The 19,009-nt window shown below is 50.7% G+C and overlaps 1 protein-coding gene across 5 annotated transcripts in view; it reads left to right on the forward strand.

The window, feature by feature from the left end:
- ZHX2 (zinc fingers and homeoboxes 2) overlaps positions 1–19,009 on the forward strand; it is a 158,387-nt gene that overhangs the window by 63,905 nt on the left and 75,473 nt on the right. For all 5 annotated transcript variants that reach the window (XM_058275969.2, XM_004482101.5, XM_058275970.2 and 2 more), the window contains one exon: positions 6,140–6,210. The gene's annotated coding sequence lies outside the window, so the exon portion shown is untranslated. The remainder of the gene's footprint in view (positions 1–6,139; positions 6,211–19,009) is intronic.

Below are 19,009 nucleotides of genomic sequence, written 5' to 3' on the forward strand. Positions count from 1 at the left end.
TGAATCTGCACCTTTAATAAACTCCAAGCCACACTCTTACTTGGAGCGGGGTAGGCAGAGATGGAGCCCCGAGTCTCTGGCTTAGCTGCTTGCCAGTGCACTCTTGCTCAGTTCATGTGACTCGACAAATTTGGAATGTGTTCGGGAGAGAGCGTTTTTCCAGCTATGAGTCAGTACATTTATGCTCTCATACACACATAAAAAATATGAAAAAAATTTAGTAAAAATAATTTACTAGTGCAAAGTGAAAGCCTCTGGAAATTTTGTTTTGACCCTGAAGGCAAGTAATGCTGAAGACATTTAATAAAGTGTTTGAAACGGGATGCATTTGGGAGAAAACACAGCTAGTTCCTTCTTCTGTTTTCTCAACCACTGTGCTGGGCCTGGGAAGATCCAATTTATGTGGGTTTATTTAACACCTCCTGGAGACCCACATTTTTGCTAAATGTGGTGGGGAAATAAGAAATGTGTAAAGGAAAGGAGGCAGAACGAGCATTTATTAAGGCACCTATTATGTGCCATATCATTGTGGGGAGCAGGGGGTGGAATATCCCAAGTTTAAGAAGCACTGTGGGGAAAAATGGAAGATTATATTCAGGCGGGCTTGGGTTTAAACCTCAGCCCCTGACTTTAATAATATTATCTAATGCCCATCAAATCCATTTTATGGATGACAAAACTGAGGCTCGGGGAAGATAAAATATTGTGTCTATAATCACAAAGCTCTTAAAAGGCAGATACTGAGTTCTGAACTGGGTCTGTCAGTCTCCAACCACCTATGCTAAAGACCACCCCCCCCCCACACACACAACCGTTCTCCATGACATCTGCTGTCATCCCACTGCCTCCTGCCTGTGAGTCCCCTCCCCACAGGCCAGCCACCCGCTGCCACTCACCTTTGATTCCTGCCCATCAGGGAGGAGGATGATCCTGCGTGTTGCCCAGGTCGATCTTCTCTTTGCTGTTATTATTTATTTTAGAGAAAGAAAGCACCGCCTGCCCAGAGGGCTCAGATTTCTAGCTCACTTATGTCTCCTTTGCAAGAGCTCATTTTCAGAGGTTCCCAGTCTCCAGGGAGCTGTGTTTTTTCCTCAGAAACATGAGCTGTAATCAAAGGTGTATTCATCTCCCACACATCTGCCAGCAGCCGCACTGGAGCCAGGCTTCCCCGAGGCCTGAAGGAGCAAGGCTCAGGCCGAGGCCAGGTGCCCAGGGAGGATTTTTTCCCTACCCAAATCTGATTGTCCTGTGATTGCCCTTTCTAAAATGGCAGGGTTCCAGGAGGTACTTCTCAGGCTTTCTGGAGGGACCTGGAAGGAACCAGGGGGTCAAAAGGGTACATCCATCCATTCAACAAATAATTTTGAGGTCATTGTGTGCCAGGAACTGCAGATGCCAAAAATTCAACTCTTTGGTGGCTTCTCATCACTCACAGGTAAAGACCCAACTTCTTGAAAGGCCTTCAAGTCCCTGGAAGATCTGGCCCTTTTCTCTCTGGTCTTCTTGGCTTCAGCCATTCTGGCATGCTTCCAGCCACTGGTGGCCACCATCCCCCTTCCACCAAGCCCTGTACACACCATTCTCCAGCTTGCTTTGCTCTCTTGTCCTCTCTTTGCCTGACTTGCTCCACTTACCTGTCAGGTTGCACCTCTATCTGCTCTATCCTCTGTGGCTCTCCTTCTGCTTGTCACCACCATTGCCCAATACTTCACATTTGTTTGAGTGACTTGTTTGTCTCCAACCCAACTGTAACGGAAGGGCTCCTCCTATCTCCCTAGTACCTGGCCCTTAGTCAGTGGCCTAAAAAGACTTGCTGAAAGCATGAAGCGATAGTAATGAACAGAATAGATACTGCCTTTCCCAATGTAGGGCACATTTTCCTGGAGTGTCAGCTGTATTTTGAGGGGGAAATATTTTGAAGCAAATACAGATCAGGTATAGAGTAGACTTTAGTAATTCTCGTGAATGATCATGACATCAAGCTGCACCCACAGACAACAGGGTGGTTTTTAACCTGGCCTCCTCTGTACTGGGGGAATCCTAGCTGAAGAGTAAGTCAGGGCTGGCGGGAGAGATGGCTCAGTTTACCAGCAACTCCAGTTATGGAGTCAATATTTAAGAGGTGGTGTGGAGAAAAATGAAAAGACTATATTCAATCAGTCCTCAGTTCAAACCCCAGTGTTGATTTTCTACTCTTGTGACTCCAGGCAGCCTAATCTCTCTCAGACTCAGGTTTGCCATCTGTTGAATAGGGATCTGAATACCTATACTTTAGAATTACCATGGGAATGAGAGATAAGATATGTGCAGGACCCAGGCCAGTGCCTGGCACATAGCAAGCGCTCAGCAAGGGAAAGCTATTGTGTTCAGTGTTAGATAGCAAGGTTCTTATTGCTCTTTATATATATATATATATATATATATATATATAGAGAGAGAGAGAGAGAGAGAGAGAGAGAGAGAGAGAGAGAGTTCACATTTTTTATTATCTTTTTTTAAAGACACATAAATCATACAAAGTGTTATAATAAAAATACAAGAGGTTCCCATATACCCCACTCCCCATACCTCCCACTCCCACATCGACAGCCTCCCTCATCAGTGTGGTACATTCACCACATCTGATGAGCATACCTGGGAGCACTGCCACACAGCATGGACCAACTATAGCTTATGTTGGAGTTTATACTCTCTCCCAGTCCATTCATACAGTGTCCTGCATCCATCCCTGCAACATCACCGAGGACAACTACAAGTCCCAGAAATGCCCTAACATCACACCCCGTTTTCCCTCTCCCTGCCCTCAGCAACTCCCATGGCCACTGTCTCCACATCAGTGATACAATTTCTTCCTTTGCTAGAGTCATAATACTTCTATAGTAGAATACCATCTTATTGCTCTTTTGAATTAAAGACTGGTATTGGTGGCCAAGGTAAAGTATTTTCTGAACCAAGACAGGCAACATAAAACTACATTTCTGGTTTGCAGAATGATGCCTAAACTTGGGCGCTACTGAAATAGCATTCACTTTTCCAACGTTTTTGAGCTCCTCCCTCTTCTTGTTTTCCAGTCTGGACAGACTCCTTCCCTGTCCTCCATGGGACCGTCTCCTTGAGATGGTATTTCTCACCTTAGGACATAATCACCTGTTTACTAGGCCTGGAGTTTCTTCCTCATCTGCTAAGAATTTGCTGAATGAGAAATGGAAAACCTGCTCTAGAGTGAGTGACCCTAGGGAGGAAATTTCTCTTCTACAAACCCTTGAAGTCGTTTCCCTCTTTCCTCCGCTTTAAGTATCTAGCAATTAGTTAGGCTTAAATAGGCCAGAAGAAAATATGGGGGGACCTGGTAAACCTGAAAAATCTGGTAGGACTTATCCCTACTGGGATTTCAGTCCACATGACCACCATTTTCTGGTGAAAAGAGTCCAGAACCAGAAAGACTGGAAATGCGTACACTTTTAGATCAAAGGAAACTAAATGGTTTTCTCTTTTGCTGACAGTGCTCGTGATGAGAGCTGCTTTTTTCCATGCGGGTTAGCACTTGACGTGCGCCACTGCACTGGATTCCCCAGAAGGCAGGTTCCACTTAGAGCCCCACTTTGCAGATAAGCAATCAGCTTCTGAGAAGGGAAGCAATCCGTGTGGGGGCACAGGCTTAGGACTCCGACTCCAAGACTCTCAGAACTCTTCCCACCACGCAGGTTGTCATCAAGTGTCTAGACAGTGCAGTGCCAGGTTCAGCGATAAATGAGGGAACAGATCTGATTCAACGAGACCCTCCACCTCCAAAAATCACTCACCATGCCACCTCGGCCAGGTCACTTTCCATTTCTGCTCCCAAGTCGCTGCCAGTCAGTTGAGGTTAATGAATAGTACCAATAATAGTAAGAGTAGCGGACGTATCTACTTACACTGTTCTAAGCAGTTTGCATGGATTGTCTCAGTCCTGCAGGGAAAGTCGGTGTTACTTAGGGATGGCAGAGTATTCAGGGAAAGCCTCCCCTGAGCACCGAAGGATCAAGAAACTAAGAAGAAGCCACTGAGCTGGGAACACTGCAGGGCCGGGTGAGGCTGGAAAGGTGAGCAGGAGCAGCCAGACCTCCCAGGGCCTTAGAGGCTATGTGGAAGGGAGTATAGTCTTTATCCTGAGATAAATGAGGCATCTAATTAGCACCTTCCACTTTTGTACCCCTCTTTATAAGTTGTACTCTCTCACACTCACAGGCTATTATTTGTCTTTCTCCTTTTTTATGCCATGAGTTTCCTAAGAGTAGGGACTGGGTCTTATTTGTGTATCTCTGGTGCTTAATACAGAACTTGGTATTTACAGACACTTGATAAATGACTTAAACTGAGTAATATATTCAATATTTAATTATATCAATGTGGTCAATGTTTAATAATATATATTAATATATTACATAGGAATATGTCTGAGAGCTGTGCTGACCTCAAGAAAATCACTTAACCTCTCTGTCTTGGTCAAATAGGGCTAGTGACATTTCCCAAGTTCTTTAAAGAGCTGATTAGCTAGAAGATGAAAAGCTCTTTATAAAGACTTTATAGAGTGTTGTTCTTCCTACCAGTCAGGGCCTGGACTGCTCAAGTTAGCCTGTTTCCTGGGGCTCCTCCCACTGGATCCTCACTTCTGAGGGCAGTGGGTAAGAGAAAGAGACTCAGTGGAATCAAAATGAATTCTTGACTGGGATGAAATGCAGAGGCTTGAATGTCCCTGGAGGAGGGAGGCCCGGAACTGACTGGGGAATTTTGCTGGCTTGACAAAACCGAGGAGGAGGAGAAACCTGCCTCAGATACGCACACCTTCCTCTCCGAGCGCTCTCCCTCTCCCGCGCCTGAGCACATCCTCCCGGGGCCGCCGCCATCCCCACGTGGCCGGCCTGCCTGCCTCTTCACCCGCTCATTTTGCTTCCCCGAAAGGGTGTGGTGGGAGAGCGCACAGGCTTTGGGACTGCAGGAACACGGGTTGAATCAGCCCTGCTCCTTACCAGCGCTGTAACATAGAGGCCAAGCCGCTCCCTTCTAGAGCCTCTTTCCTCGCCTGGAGAATGGGCTCCGTCTTCCTACCTTCCATGGCCAGGAGAATAACAAGTCAGCGCTCTGCGAGCTTTAGTGTGGGCAGGAATCACCGGAAGATGTAGTCCAAATGCAGATTTGACTTCCGTAGGGCTGGACGGGGCCTCTCCCACCAGCTCCCAGGTGGAGCGCCACCACCTTTGCAGAGCGCGATTATAAACCTCGGGTGCCCGGCGCCCGGGAGGGACTCGGCCAGCAGGAAGCGGGGCCCTTAACGATGGCTTTTCCCCGGCCGCCAGGTTCGCCTTTGAGAACAGGGAGAGATGGCTAGAGAGACGCGGCTCACCTCGGGAGTCTTCGGGAAACAAGAAAAAACAAGTCCTGCCCGGAGGCGGGCCGGGCGCGGGCAGCGGGCGCGCGGGCCGGGCGGGCGGCTGCGCCCCGCGCTCCCGGGCGCCGCAGCGGGGCCCCGGCGGGCTCTGCAGCCCGCGGCGCTCGGGCCTCGACTTGCCGGGCGGCGAAGCCTGCTCGCGCCGGGGCGCGCGCCTGCCACTGCCGGCGGCCGCTCTCCCGGGGAATTCTCAGAGCACACAGGGTTCACTTGGCAGGAGTCTCCCAGGATATAAATACGTGGTCGGGGCTTTGTTGTAAGCACTGCGGTGGCTTTTCGACGCGCGGCCTGCGCGCAGCGCTTCCTCCCCGCGCCCTCGCCAAGGTGGAATCAGGAGCGGCCCACGCCTAGGGCCGGCGCCGAGGCGCGAGGAGAAGCCGAGGGAGATGGGAGGGAAGCCTCCCCCGCCACAGCCCCACAGATCTGGGCCTTCAGTTTCCCGCTGCTACAAAGCCTGCTTCTCCACAAACTGCTGACTCATCCAGGGTTAGGGTCTTTTTTTCTTCCTTTATTTTTTCCCTCAGGATCTCCGCAGGGCCCGAGGTTTTGAGTTGTTTAAAAAATGAGCAGCCTGGTTCTTGCCCTCTCCTTTCCCTTTTCTTCGCCCACCCTCTGTATCCTAATCTCCCAGTGACTCAGTTCTGCTAGAAAATAGAGTTGGACACCAATTGCTCTGCCCTGCTTTTAATATCAAGTTTCTCTTCTTTGTAGGTCTTGACGCACTGACTGCTCTTGGAGTCAAATAGTAAAAAGATTCCCAGGATGTAAGCAGTACGGGACTGGTGAGTGGCGCTGTGTTTGGCGGTCGGGGCCTAGGTTGGGTTTCAAGGAGGGAGAGGAGATGAATGGGAGGGGCAGGGCTGAGAGCTGAGCTTTTGCAGCCCTGAACCTGGGTCCCCATCCCCATCCTCCCGGCAGCAGCACCTGGCAGGGAATCCAGGTGTGGATCCCTGGGAATGAGCTGGGTGCCTGCCAGTCCCTCCCCAGAAGCACACTGGGCCTGCAGGTGGCTTGGATGGCCGTCCTCTGTGTGCTCAGATGCGGACAGCTCAGGCTCACCCCCCAGCGGGCACGTGCTGGCAGTTGTTTGCCTCTGGCCAGGGTTAAAACAGAGAGGGAGCTGTGTGACTCACACCAGTTTGTAAACTGAAGCACTGAGAAGTGATGACTAAGGGGAGGCGAGAATGCTGCCTTTGCACCTTCGGGGGGCTGTCACTGGCAAGAGGAAGGTGGGCAGCTGTTGACTCAGCCTAAGGAAAAACTGCTAACAAAGGAGCGATCCAAAAGTGAAATAGGTGTTCCTGGGAAGTAGTGAGTTCTCCGTTGCTAGGGGAATTCACACCAAGGTTGGAGGCACATCCATGAGAAGCACTGAAGCAGCAGTTTTGACTGGAGTGGAGTCTGACAAATTCTGTTCCATGGTGTTCTAGAATCTCCTGAGGGGCCTTAGGAGGGGGTTGGGGGCTTAGGAAGAGCCAGAATGAGTGGAGTTTGCACACACATGGACATGCTCCCAGCACTGCCTCTGCCTGCTTTATGTGGCTGATTCTGCTACAAAAGCATTTTGAACTTTCTGGATGAGATGCCCTTGGATCTCTCCTATGACCTTTCACCCTTTAGCCAGCTGTAGCTGAGCTAACCCCAGGTAGAAGCACCTATCACAGGCACAACCCCAAACACCCTGTGCACGTGGCGGAGTTTGGGCGTCTCTCAAAGCACGAAGGGACTTCTGATCAGGGCTCTGGGGAGCTGTCTCCATGCCAGGACCACCAGAAGGGCCACCAGCTAGTCACCCTTCAAAGGATCCAGTCCTCCCGGGCCAGACGGAAAAGCTTGGGACCCCCACCCCCACCCCAGGGCCCTAAAGAAGGAGAAGCGGGTGTGGCCATGGGAGAGCAGTAAGCTTGGCATCTGGGGGACCGGGGCCTTTGTCAGGAGGCGGGGCCAGTACCAAATATGCGAGTGATGGAGAAGATTCCCACCCCAGACCCAGCCGGGAAATGACAGGAGGGACACCCATTTCTCATGGAGGGCCCGAGTAACGAGCCCACCAGTTTCCTTTGCTCTTTGCAACTGGGCCGTCTTGCCCCGGGCCTGGGTCAGTGGTGGCAGTGAATATTTACCAAGGGTCCCTGAGGACAGGGGAGGCCAGAAATGGTGGCCTGGCTGAGAATCGAGTTTGGCAGTCGTTGTTCATGTAGACTGTGCCTTCCAGCGCCTTCTGCTGAGTCCTCAACCTGGGAAAGGGCCTGGGAGAGAGGAGGGGAGAGAGAGAGGGGAGGCTGAAAGGCGAATTTGAGCCCCGATTTGGTGCTTACTCGGCCAGTCTTCCAGCGGGAGCTGGGTTCTGAGGACAGGGCCTGGCACGTGGTGGGAACTCAGTAAGCAATGGCTGAATGCCAGAAAGGGGTACCAGTGAGGTGATGTCTGTCGTTAAAAGCCGAGACCCCAGAGTCAGACTGCCCAGGTTCAAATCCTGGCTCCTCCACTAGCTGTATGGCCTTAGGGAGCGGCTGAGCTCTGTGTGCTTCGGTCTCCTCATCTGTACAGTGAGCGTAAGTGGTGTGTGAGCCTTCAAGGAATTAAGTCCTATCAAGCTGCCTGGCCCCATGCCAGTACACTGCGCGTGCTCAATGATGTTATATAGAGAGACGCCATAAGGCAGTGGATGCCCGGTGGTCTCGGGAGTTCAAATGGCCTGAATTCAAATCCTGGCTCAGTCACTTTGTCACTGTGTGACTTTCATGAGCTTCAGTTTTTTCATCTGCATAATGGGAATTAGGCAGATCCTGTTATTCCTTACCTCACAGGACTGTTCGGATCAATACATATAAAGTGCTAAGAACTGTGCCTGACCCAGAGGGGGTGCCCTGGAGGTGTGAGCTTGCACTGCCTGAGGATTAGGACTGATAGTCACTTTAGTGTTCTGCTTATCCTCATGGAGGTGTCCAGCGTGGATCGGAACACGAAGCAAGCTCAGGGCAGAACGGAGAAGCGGCAGGGTCGTCAGGTTAGAGTACTGACTGCCGGAAGAAAAGATGAGCATCACCTGCCACCTTCGTCTGCCAGGACAGCAGTGACAAATACCACACGCTGTTTGGCTTAAACAAAAGGGATTTATTGTCTCGAGGTTTTGAAGTCCAAAATCCAGGCCATGCTTTCTCCCAGAACCTGCAGCATTCTGGCGCCGGCTCGCTGCATCCTTGGGGTTCTTTTCTTGCATCTCTGCCTGCTCAGCCATCTGTGGCCCTGTCTCAATTTCCTCTCTCTATAAGGACTTCAGCCATAAAGACTAAGGCCCACCCTGATGCAATTTGGCCTTATCCAAGTGGGATCTTTTAAAATCATATTCAGAAATGAGTCCACACCTTAACTGATGATAAAACATCCTCAAAGTAGGTTCATATCTGCAGGACCAGGCGTTAGGACTGGAACATATCTACTGTGGGGGGCAGGATTCAATCCCCAACCTGGGTTCTTTTTTAATTGCACTCCCTCCCCAGCTACAGTATGCGACCCCCCCCCCCCAGCCCACCCTGCTGTGCCATGAAAAATCAGTGCGGGCAGGTATGTGCGGGCAGGTATGTGCCGCGTCCCTCAGGCCTATTGGGAAAGAATGAAGATGCTGGGGGAGATAAGGGAGGTTGGGGTGGGGGGGGTCAGCTTTTAAAAGGCTGCACAGAAGAAGAATCCGAGTCAGCCACAACCATTCCAGATGCCACTTGTATGAAATTAACTCAACTCTAACAGACGAGACATGAAAACCCCGTGATACAGGATTTGGTTCTTCCACAGATTCAGGTGCAAATTCAAACCATGTCAACTCAATGGCATGTGAGAGGTTCTTTGCTCCTTCCTCCAGTAGCAGGAATGGATTCAAGGCATTGAAGATAAGCAGAAGAAATTCCATCCTGGCCTTGCCCTGTTCTACATCTAAAAACTCTGCCCTAAATCCCATCCTGTGTTATTTGAGAACCCAAAGTTTATTGGCTCAGGAAATTATAACACCTGAAACTAGGAGATAACATCACTTAAGTCGGTCTTTGATTATATTAGACTTTTGGTTACAAGATAGAAACCCATTTCAAATTAACACAAGTGTAAAACAAAAAGGCGGTCATGTAACTGAAAAGTCTAAGCTGGCTTGGCTCTGAGCCCAGTGGGAACTAAACAGCATCAGCAGGCCTCATCCCTCCCTTTGCTCAGCTCGGCTTGCTTCTGTGTGGGCTTCGTTTGTGCAGGGTCCCCCTCCCCCATGGAGACAGAGTGTCCACCGACAACCAACACCGTCCCCTCTCAGCAACCACTGCAGAAATAGGGCTTGGCCACACAGTCTTCCTAGCAAACACCTTAGAATTGAGGGGCCCAGGTCGCTCGTCCAGCCCTAAGCCAATTGCCGTGGCCAGTGGGTGGACCACACTGATTGGCCAGGCTGGGTCACACGGGGACACCCCGTGGCCTGAGAGCAGGTAAGGGAAAACAGGGTAAAGGGTTAAAGGAGAGCTTGCTGTGGCCAAAGTTCTCAGAGGAGACCTGCTGCGCTGTCGGCCTCGAGCCTGGGCAGGTCTTTGCCCTCCAGGCACATGCGAGGTTGAAGTCCAGGTCGTGAGATGTGGTCTTCCTGGGACGGCAGAGATCCGGCCCCTTCTGTGCTTCCTCTTCGCGGACTCCCCGCCAGTGCTGCGTGCACGGCTGCTGGTTCCAGGGGAAGGCTGAACGAGCAGAGCAGGACCTCTTATCGCAGCCGGTGTAGATGCCGTCTGATTCAGGAGGCGCTCCCGGCTCTGCGGAGGTCTCCCGGTTGGATGGTGAACAATGGTGTTTTCCTTTCCTGTGGTTGCAAATGATCACTTCCAACAATGCAAACCTTCATTAACTCACCGTTCTGGAGATCAGATGTTCAAAATGGGTCTTGTTGGGCTCAAAACAAGGTGTCAGCAGGGCTGCCTTCCCTTCTGGAGGCTCGAGGGAAGATGCCATTTTCTGGCCTTGGCCAGCCTCTAGAGGCCTCCTGCATCCCCTGCCCCGCGGCGCTTCCATCCTCAAGGCCAGCAGTGCCTGTGCAGTGTCTCTCTGACACTGACTCCCCTGCCTCCCTCTTCCATCTTTAAAGGGCACTTAGGATTACATCAGCCCACCTAGAGAATCTAGGAAAACCTCCTGATTTTAAGGTCAGCAGTTTAGCAACGTTGATTCCATTCCCAGCCCTAATTCCCCTGGGCCACCTAATGTAACATATCTGCGGGTTCTGGAGATCGGGGTGTGGGCCTCTTTGGGGCTATCACTGTGCCTCCCACCATTATTGTAATAATCATGAGCTCTGGTTATCCAGCACTTAGCATGAGCAAGGCAATTAGCTAAGTCCTTTCCATGCCTTAACTCATTTCATCCTCATACCACCCAGAGGGGCAGACACAGTGAATATCCCCATTTTACCAGGGAGGAAATCAAGGCACCAAAAAGCAAAACATTTCCAAGGCTACAGACCCAGTGAGCATTAGAGCTGGATCAGACCTGTGAGACCCAGAGTCCATGCTCTTAGCCAGATAGTCACCTGTCGGAGGGTGCCTGGAATCTCAGAATAATGGAACACAGAGACTCTTCTCTGCAGCACTAGAGGTAGAGGGGATGGTGGGGAGTTCCCAGGAGCCGGACTGCTGGGGTTTATGTCCTAGTGACCTAGAGTAGCAGAAGGCAAGGTGATGGGAATGGATTGAATAAGTGTCCCCCAAAGCACAGGTCCCCCCAGGACCTCGGAGTGTGGAATTAGGCTCGCTGTAGATTTAACTAGTGAGGAGGTCATGCTGGATTGGCAAGGGCCCTAAATCCAATGACTGCTGTTCATATAAGAGAGACACAGAGGAAAAGGCCACGTGAAGATGGAAGTAGAGAGTAAATGATGCAGCCTAAAGCCAAGGATTTCCAGGAGCCACCGGAAGCTAAAAGAGGCAAGAAAGGATCCTTCCATAGAGCTGAGGGAGTCTGTCCTCCAAACTGCAGGAGAACCAGTGTCTGCTGTTTTAAGCCACCCAGTTTTGTGGTGCTTTGGTACAACAGCCCTAGGAAGCTAATAGAGTGGTTCAGAGCCCAGCCCCTGGAGCTACACTGCCTGAAGTCAGCTCCCGGCTGTGCCCCTTCCTAGCTGTGTGACCTGGGGCAGGTCACTTAACTGCTCTCTGCCTCAGCTGAGGTATCTGTAAAATGGGCATTACAAAGTTCTGATGAATCGCACAGGCTGGTTTTATTTTGATGTTTAAAGTAAAACAAATCCCTAGACCCACACTTCTTTTTTTGAGATGGATCATCCACCCCTGCCCTTCTTTTCGTGGGAGAAAGCACCACATGTACATTTCCTTTTATTCTGCTTTCCTTTCTCCTCTGGTTCCCCATAAGGCAGCACAACAGGAACCCACCACCACACCTGTTTCTGTGCAGTCCATGAGCTAAGAATGGCTTTACATTTTTAAAGGACTGTAACAAAAAACAAAGGACACTGTGTGACAGAGACACAAAGTATTTGCTGCAGAAAATGTTTTCCAACCCTGGAGTGAACAAAGCAAGGTCTGAAACCCTGGGTTTCAGATCCGAACCAGACCTGGGTTTGGATCCTGCACGGACGGCGAGGCTGTACAAGCCCTGTGGTGCCTGCTACCAGTGGTGGCTTTACTAACAGCCTGTGGCAGCGGCAGGGCCAAGAGAGTGGAGGTGGTGGGTGAGCCCTGGGGTAAGAGCTTCATCTCCTTTAAGGCTCTCCCCGGCCCTCTGAGGTAAGCTCAGTTAGGAACCCCCTTCTCCACGTGCAGAGGCAGAGGCTGCTGGGGGGTCAGGTCACTGCTGATAACTACACAGGGAGATGCGACCGAGCTGGCCTTGAACCCAGGTGCTGAGGCGTCAGCTCTTCCACATATCCCTACTGGTGCTGTTCACTCTCTCCAGGCGAGAGAAAACCTTTGGCCATGGCTTCTCCCGTCTCCTTCCCTGGGTGCTTCCCTGGCCCTCTGTTTCCCAGTGCCCTACAAAAGACCTTTTCACGTTAAAAGAAAACTGAAAAATGGAGACACTGCCAGAAACAGAAGCGGTGCAAAAAATCCAAATGTTTTGGTTCCCTCATCCATCCATCCCTCCATCCTTCCGTCTGTCCATCCATCCAGGAATTAGTGAGAACCCACAGTTTTGACACTGAAAACTGGCACAACCCCCTAGCCCCTGGGTCCTCCAAATTCATTGTTCTGAGAGGCTCATTAAGTAGCACCAAGCACTTGATTAATATGCTGCAATTCGGTGGCACCAGAGTATTTCAGCAACACCCTTCCCCATGCCTGGTTACCATGACGACATTATTTTAACAAACAACTCCTTAATATTTAATGAAAATTACGCTCCTGACAGGTGAGCAGAAGAGTTAGGGCACTACAAAGGGCTCCGAGGGGTGTGTGAGGACTTTTTGCACGAGGCCATCAGTTTCCCCTGACCCCTATATGCCATTAGTCGCCAGAAAGCACAGGCGTTCTAGGGGCCGGGAGCCCCCGTGACACCAGCCCCCGGTTCCACGCAGCAGTGGAAGGCTGCCGCTGTTTAAACGCAGCCTGTCGCACGGCTCGGCAAGGACGGGTGGCGTGATGGCACTATTAAACACTCCTTTGTGCATCAGTCCCCTCATTTCGCCCCTGCCCGCCCGAGGCTGCTGAAGGCCTTGTTTGCTTCCCGCGACTTGAATCAAGCTGGATTGTTAAGACGGCGGCATGTGGAGGGCCCAGAGCGCGTGTGCGGCCGCGAGGAGGAGCCGCGTCTCCTCTTCCAGGCGCCATCTGGCCCTCCGCCGGCGAGTCAGTGTTACAAGCAGGTGCAGGGACTGGGAGACCCATCCCTCTGCCCTCAAGCGGGTGCATGGCAAAGGGAAAAGACCACTCTGCTCCACCACTACACAGTGGTCTGTGTGTCAGGCTCTGTGCTGAGCCCCAGAAGGCCAAATTCCATGAGACTTTCCAGATCCTCAGTGGGAAAGATGGGTGCTTAACTGGAATGAAGCAGGGGGAATGCTAGAATCGTGGCCTGTTAGCTGTATGACCTTGGGTAAATTATTTAACCTCTCTGTGCCTCCATTTTCTCACCCATAAATTGGGGTTAACACCGCCACCTACATTATCAGTTATCATGAGGTTTAAAATGAAATAAACGCATTTTATAAAGCACTAAACCAGGGACTAAAACACAACAGTGGGCATATAGGAAGCGTTAAATAACTGCTGACTAGGACTTTCTGTTCCCACGTGAATACAGTTATTATAGTAGCTGGAATCTAGGAAGTGCTTACTGTACTCCAGGCACTGGCCAAGTGTTGCAGTTGCATCGCCTCATCTAGTCCTCAGAGCACCCCAGTGAGAGAGATGCCATCGTTTTCCTAGCCTGCAGATGAGGAAACAGAGGCCCAGAGGGGCTGCAGGACTTACCCAAGGCCATGAGGCTAGCGAGCGGGGATTTGAATCATGTGTCTAGATTTCACTGCCCTGTCCCAGGGCAAAGTGCACACAGAGGGTTCCCACCCAAGGCAAGGAGGCGGCCTGGGAGAAGTGGCGCCCTGACAACCCTGGGTTTTTGGGTCAGAAGGTGGAAGAGCACATCTAAGTAGGAGGAGTCAGAAGCGCTAGGGCCTGGGGGGATGGGGAGGGGAGCCTGGGCTGTACCTGGAGAAGGAAGCACAGGCTGGGTTGGTGATTGGAAAGGAGGACTTTTGGCCCTGGGTGGGAACTTATCTTAAATAAATATGACCTTTTAACTTGAAGTATACATTGGATTTTTTTTTCTCTCCCCTTCCCTGCCCACCCCCCAGTTGTCTGTTCTCTGTGTCCATTCGCTGTGTGTTCTGTGTCCTCTTGTATTTTTGTCAGTGGCACTGGGAATCTGTGTCTCTTTGTTGCATCATCTTGCTGTGTCAGTTCTCCGTGTGTGCAGCACCACTCCTGGGCAAGCTGCACTTTTTTTGCACGGGGCGGCTCTCCTTATGGGTGCACTCCTTGCATATGGGGCTCCCCTATGCAGGGGACACCCCTGCGTGGCACGGCACTCCTTGCCCACATCAGCGCTGCGTGTGGGCCAGCTCATCACATGGGTCAGGAGGCCCTGCGTTTGAACCCTGGACCTCCCATGTGGTAGGCGGACGCCCTATCCATTGAGCCAAATCCACTTCCCTACATTGGATTTTTATTTGAGTGGTTTGGAAGAGGAGGAGTGAGGCATAAGGGGATGGCAGAGCTTTTGGAGCTTTCCATTTACTCTTACCAGGATTTAATTGGGTGGAATAATATGAGAATGTCTATGTTAATTGTGTATTTACATGGAAAATAAAACATTTCTTGCCACTGCCACCAAAGGCAAAGAGGCAGAAAAGGAAGGTTTGAATTGTATAGCAAAATAGAATCAAAGCCGTACTGTCCTACATGGTTTAAAATATATGTGTGTATCAGTTATTTGTTGCCACAATAGTGCTTCATAACAACCAACCACAGGCCTCAGTGGTGAGCAAGAGTAAACACTTAGCTCACAGCTCCATGGGGCTCAGCTGGGCTCAGCGGGGCTCAGTGGGGCTGGGTTTATCTGTCTGGTCTGCTGATCTGGGCTGGGCTCATGCATTTCTTTGGGGGCTGGCTGAGTGATGGCTGTTCTAGGATGACCTCAGCTGGGATGACAAGGGTGACTTGACTAAGCGCCACGTGTCTTTCATCCTCCAGCCATCTAGCCCAGGCACGTTCTTGTGGCAGTGGCGGAGGAGCGAGTGTACATGCAGAAAGGTGCAAGCACTTTTGCAGGCTTTGGCTTGCATCACATCACATCTGTCTGCTGACATACAATTGGCCAAAGCAGATCACACAAATCATGCGGCTAGAATCACGGTGGAAGACTCCTGGATACAGAGCGAGGTAAAAAATTGGGACTGTAGTCAGGAATGCTTTTTCCACATTCACCTGGCAAAACCATCGAGCCATTGGGAGGAGTCCTCAAAGACAAATGGGGATATTCACAGTTTCTTCTGCTCCAGGAGCCACAAGGTGAACTTGGCCTCAAGTCTGAGTCCTCAACACATGGCATTTGAAGTCAGCATCTGCATCTCCATACCACTGCCCCCGCCCCAGGCACAGGGTGTCTACATGGACAAGTAGGACCCACTGGAGGAATGGGGGCCTGGTGTCCTCACAAGAGCACTGGGGTTGGATGCGCTTTTTGTCCTGAGCTGCTTCCCTGAAGAGCAAGGACAGAGCAGCCATGGGAACTCAAGGTCAGCCCCAGGCCTCCCTGATTTACCCAAGGTTTGCTGGAAGGGCAGTCTGTCTGAAATGTAGGTCAAATGAAAGAAAGTCCTTTCGTTGCAGTAGCCTGAGACCTTGACTTATTTCCTAATTGATAATTTCCATCACAGTAAGGGCTAGCCTTATTCCGATTTCACAAGTGAGCAAACTAAGGCCCGGAGAGCTCAAGTGTCTTCCTCAGAGTGGCAGAGCCGGCCCTCTCTCCACCACTGCTGGTTCCCAGATCCACCCTCGGTTAGCCTTCCTGCCCACTCACAAGGGCGTCCAAGACGTGTGGCCTTGGATATGTCTGGGTGCCCTCTCCTCGCCTTCGTTCCTGCACCCACAAAATGAAGGGACTCGTACCTCCCTCACAGGGTTGTTATGAAAAATAAGATTCTTAAATGCTTGTCCTGACTGGAGATGGACCTCGGATGCGCTCATTTAATCCTCACGTCAGCACTGTGCAGGCAGTTCTGTCCTTAGCCCATTTTCACAGGTAGGAGACACCGTGTGACCCTCAGAGGACCCGTTGTGGACCTGGACATGGCTGTTTGCCTTCGGCGCCTGTGCACCTAACTCTTCTTCCCCTCTGCTTCCCATGCAAAGGGTCAGCAAAGACTCCTTAAATCCTAGCTGTTTTTGGACCTTTGGGGCCCGAGATCAAGAAGTTGGAAGGGGAAAACACGCCACAGTGGAAGCAAAGATAAAACTCTACCACAGTCATGGAGAACATAAAACAGATGCTGCCCCATTAGTGGGTCCCTTCAGTCTACAGGAAAACCACGTCAGAAACCCCTCGAGTTCACTCCCCGGGAAACCACAGAGCGGAGGAGAAACCTGCCTCATCCAAAGCTGGAGTTCCCCGATGGGATCCCGCGGACTGGAAGGCGTTGCCTCCTCTCTCATCCTGACAACCAGTTGCCACTGAAGGCCCTAGTGGGTCATTCCTCTGGTCCTGAAGAACATGGCCGTGCCTTTGCTGGCCCTGGTGCATTGCTGAGGGACCCGTGCCGGGGCACTCAGTCTCCCCACCCCACCCCAGCATTCTAATGCAGCCATAAAGCTTTTCTAAGCACCTGGCATCAGAGCCTTTTTAAAAACTCCCCAGCCCCTGCCCTCTCTGTTTGCGCTCGCTGTCTGCTCCATTTGTCTGTTGATCGTGTGCTCTCTGTGTCTGCTCATCGTCTTTTTAGGAAGCACCGGGAACCGACCTGGGACCTCCCATGTGGGAGGGAGGTGCCCAATCCCTGGAGCCACTTCCACTTCCTCAGAGCCTTTTTTTTTTTTAAAGATTTATTTATTTATTTCTCTCCCCTTCTCCCCCCCACCCCAGTTGTCTGTTCTCTGTGTCTATTTGCTGTGTGTTCTTTGCTCGCTCCTGTTGTTGTCAGCGGCATGGAAATCTGTGTTTCTTTTTTTGTTGTGTCACTTCCCCGTGTGTGTGGCACCATTCCTGGGCAGGCTGCACTTTCTTTTGCACTGGGTGGCTCTCCTTCCGGGGCACACTCCTTGCATGTGGGGCTCCCCTGCGGAGGGACACCCCTGCGTGGCAGGGCACTCCTTGTGCACATCAGCACTACGTGTGGGCCAGCTCCATACGGGTCAAGGAGGTCCGGGGTTTGAACCGCGGACCTCCCATGTGGTAGACAGATGCCCTAACCACTAGGCCAAGTCTGTTTCCTCCCTCAGAGGCTTTTAATACCTTTAGGAAGGTCACAGCAGGGGAGGGTATTTATAATTTACTGATAAGAAAACTGAGGCCCAAAGCAGTTAAATGATGGCTGCAGCCCAAGGGTCTACAAAGGAGGTAAAGGCTGACATGAACTAAAACTCTGTTTCTTTGCATCAGGTGAGCATCTTAGACCAAATTTCTGTTGTACCATTTACTTGCTGTGTGACATGGAGCAAGTTACTGTACATTTCTGTGCCTCCGCTTTCTCCTCTGAAATGGAGATGATAATGTGTACCTCTTAGAGTTGTTAGAAGAATTAAATGAGTGCGTTCATGTGCTATGCTTGGAACAATTGGAGCAAATGTAAGAAGCACTCAATAAGCATTACATATTGGTGTAATTGCATACATTTTGATTAATCATAGCTGGAAATGAAATCGAATTTGATAAGTGTAGTTTGTGGGCAAAATTGTTTAAAACCTGGTATCTGTGGGAAGCGGATGTGGCTCAACTGATAGAGCTTCCACCTACCATATGGGAGGACGTGGGTTCGATCCCTGGGGCCTCCTGGTGAAAAAGAAGAAGAGAAAGCATGCCTGCACAGCAAGCCAGTGCTTGCATAAGTGCCTGCGTGTTGCCAGTGCCCACACAAGTGAGTCATGCGGCAAGATGATGACACACCAAAAGAGAGGAAAGGGGAAAGTCAAGGTAAAGTGCAGCAGAACCAGGAACTGAGGTCTCACAATTGACAGGGAACCTCTCTCCCAATCAGAGGTCTTCAGGATAAATCCCAGTGAATCCTAGAGGAGAGAAAATGAGAAGAGAAGACAACACAGACAGCAAAAACAGCAGGGCAGGAGGAGGGCCAGAGGGGAATAAATAAAATAAACCTTAAGAAAAAAAAAAAAAAAAAAACCCTGGTATTGTGATTGGGGAATGTGGGGGATCTTGTGTGATGAAAACATTTAGAAGTCCATTGGGATGGGTGACTTGCCCAAAGTCACCCGCCAGTATAAGAGGGCATGAGGGAACTAGAAGCCAGATTCCCTGACACCAAGATCTGTGCTCTTTCTCCTTTTCCAGGTGCCTGGCCCTCCTAAGAGAGGGCTTCAGTGACATCCCAAGCCACCCATTCTACCACTTCACAACCTCTCACTATTAGAAATGCACCTGCATTCATGTAGCTCCTTAAAACACCCAGCTGGCAAATTTGATGAAGCTGAGAACCCAGGTTTGCATTAACCAAGCAGCAAGGATACAGTTTTTATCTGAGAACACTTAATTAAGCAGTTGGCTTAATTAACCTAAATCACTTCTCCCCTAACCCATTCCCATGCCCTCCTCAAAAAAAAAGAGGGATGCTTAAAGTATAATTCCTAACTGGAGGTTCTGATTTGAGCAGGTTCTAATTGGACTCAAAATTGCTAGCTTGGGGAAGCAGATGTGCCTCAAGCAATTGGGCTTCTGCCTACCACATGGGAGGTCCTGGGTTTGGTTCCTGGTGCCTCCTAAAGACAAGACGAGCAGACACAGAGAGCAGACAGTGACCACAAACAATGGGGGGAGGGCGATAAATAAATAAAATAAATCTTTTTTAAAAATTGCTAGCTTGTGGTCTTAACC

This window comes from Dasypus novemcinctus, chromosome 14, assembly GCF_030445035.2.
Source record: "Dasypus novemcinctus isolate mDasNov1 chromosome 14, mDasNov1.1.hap2, whole genome shotgun sequence".
NCBI classification, from domain to species: domain Eukaryota; kingdom Metazoa; phylum Chordata; class Mammalia; order Cingulata; family Dasypodidae; genus Dasypus; species Dasypus novemcinctus.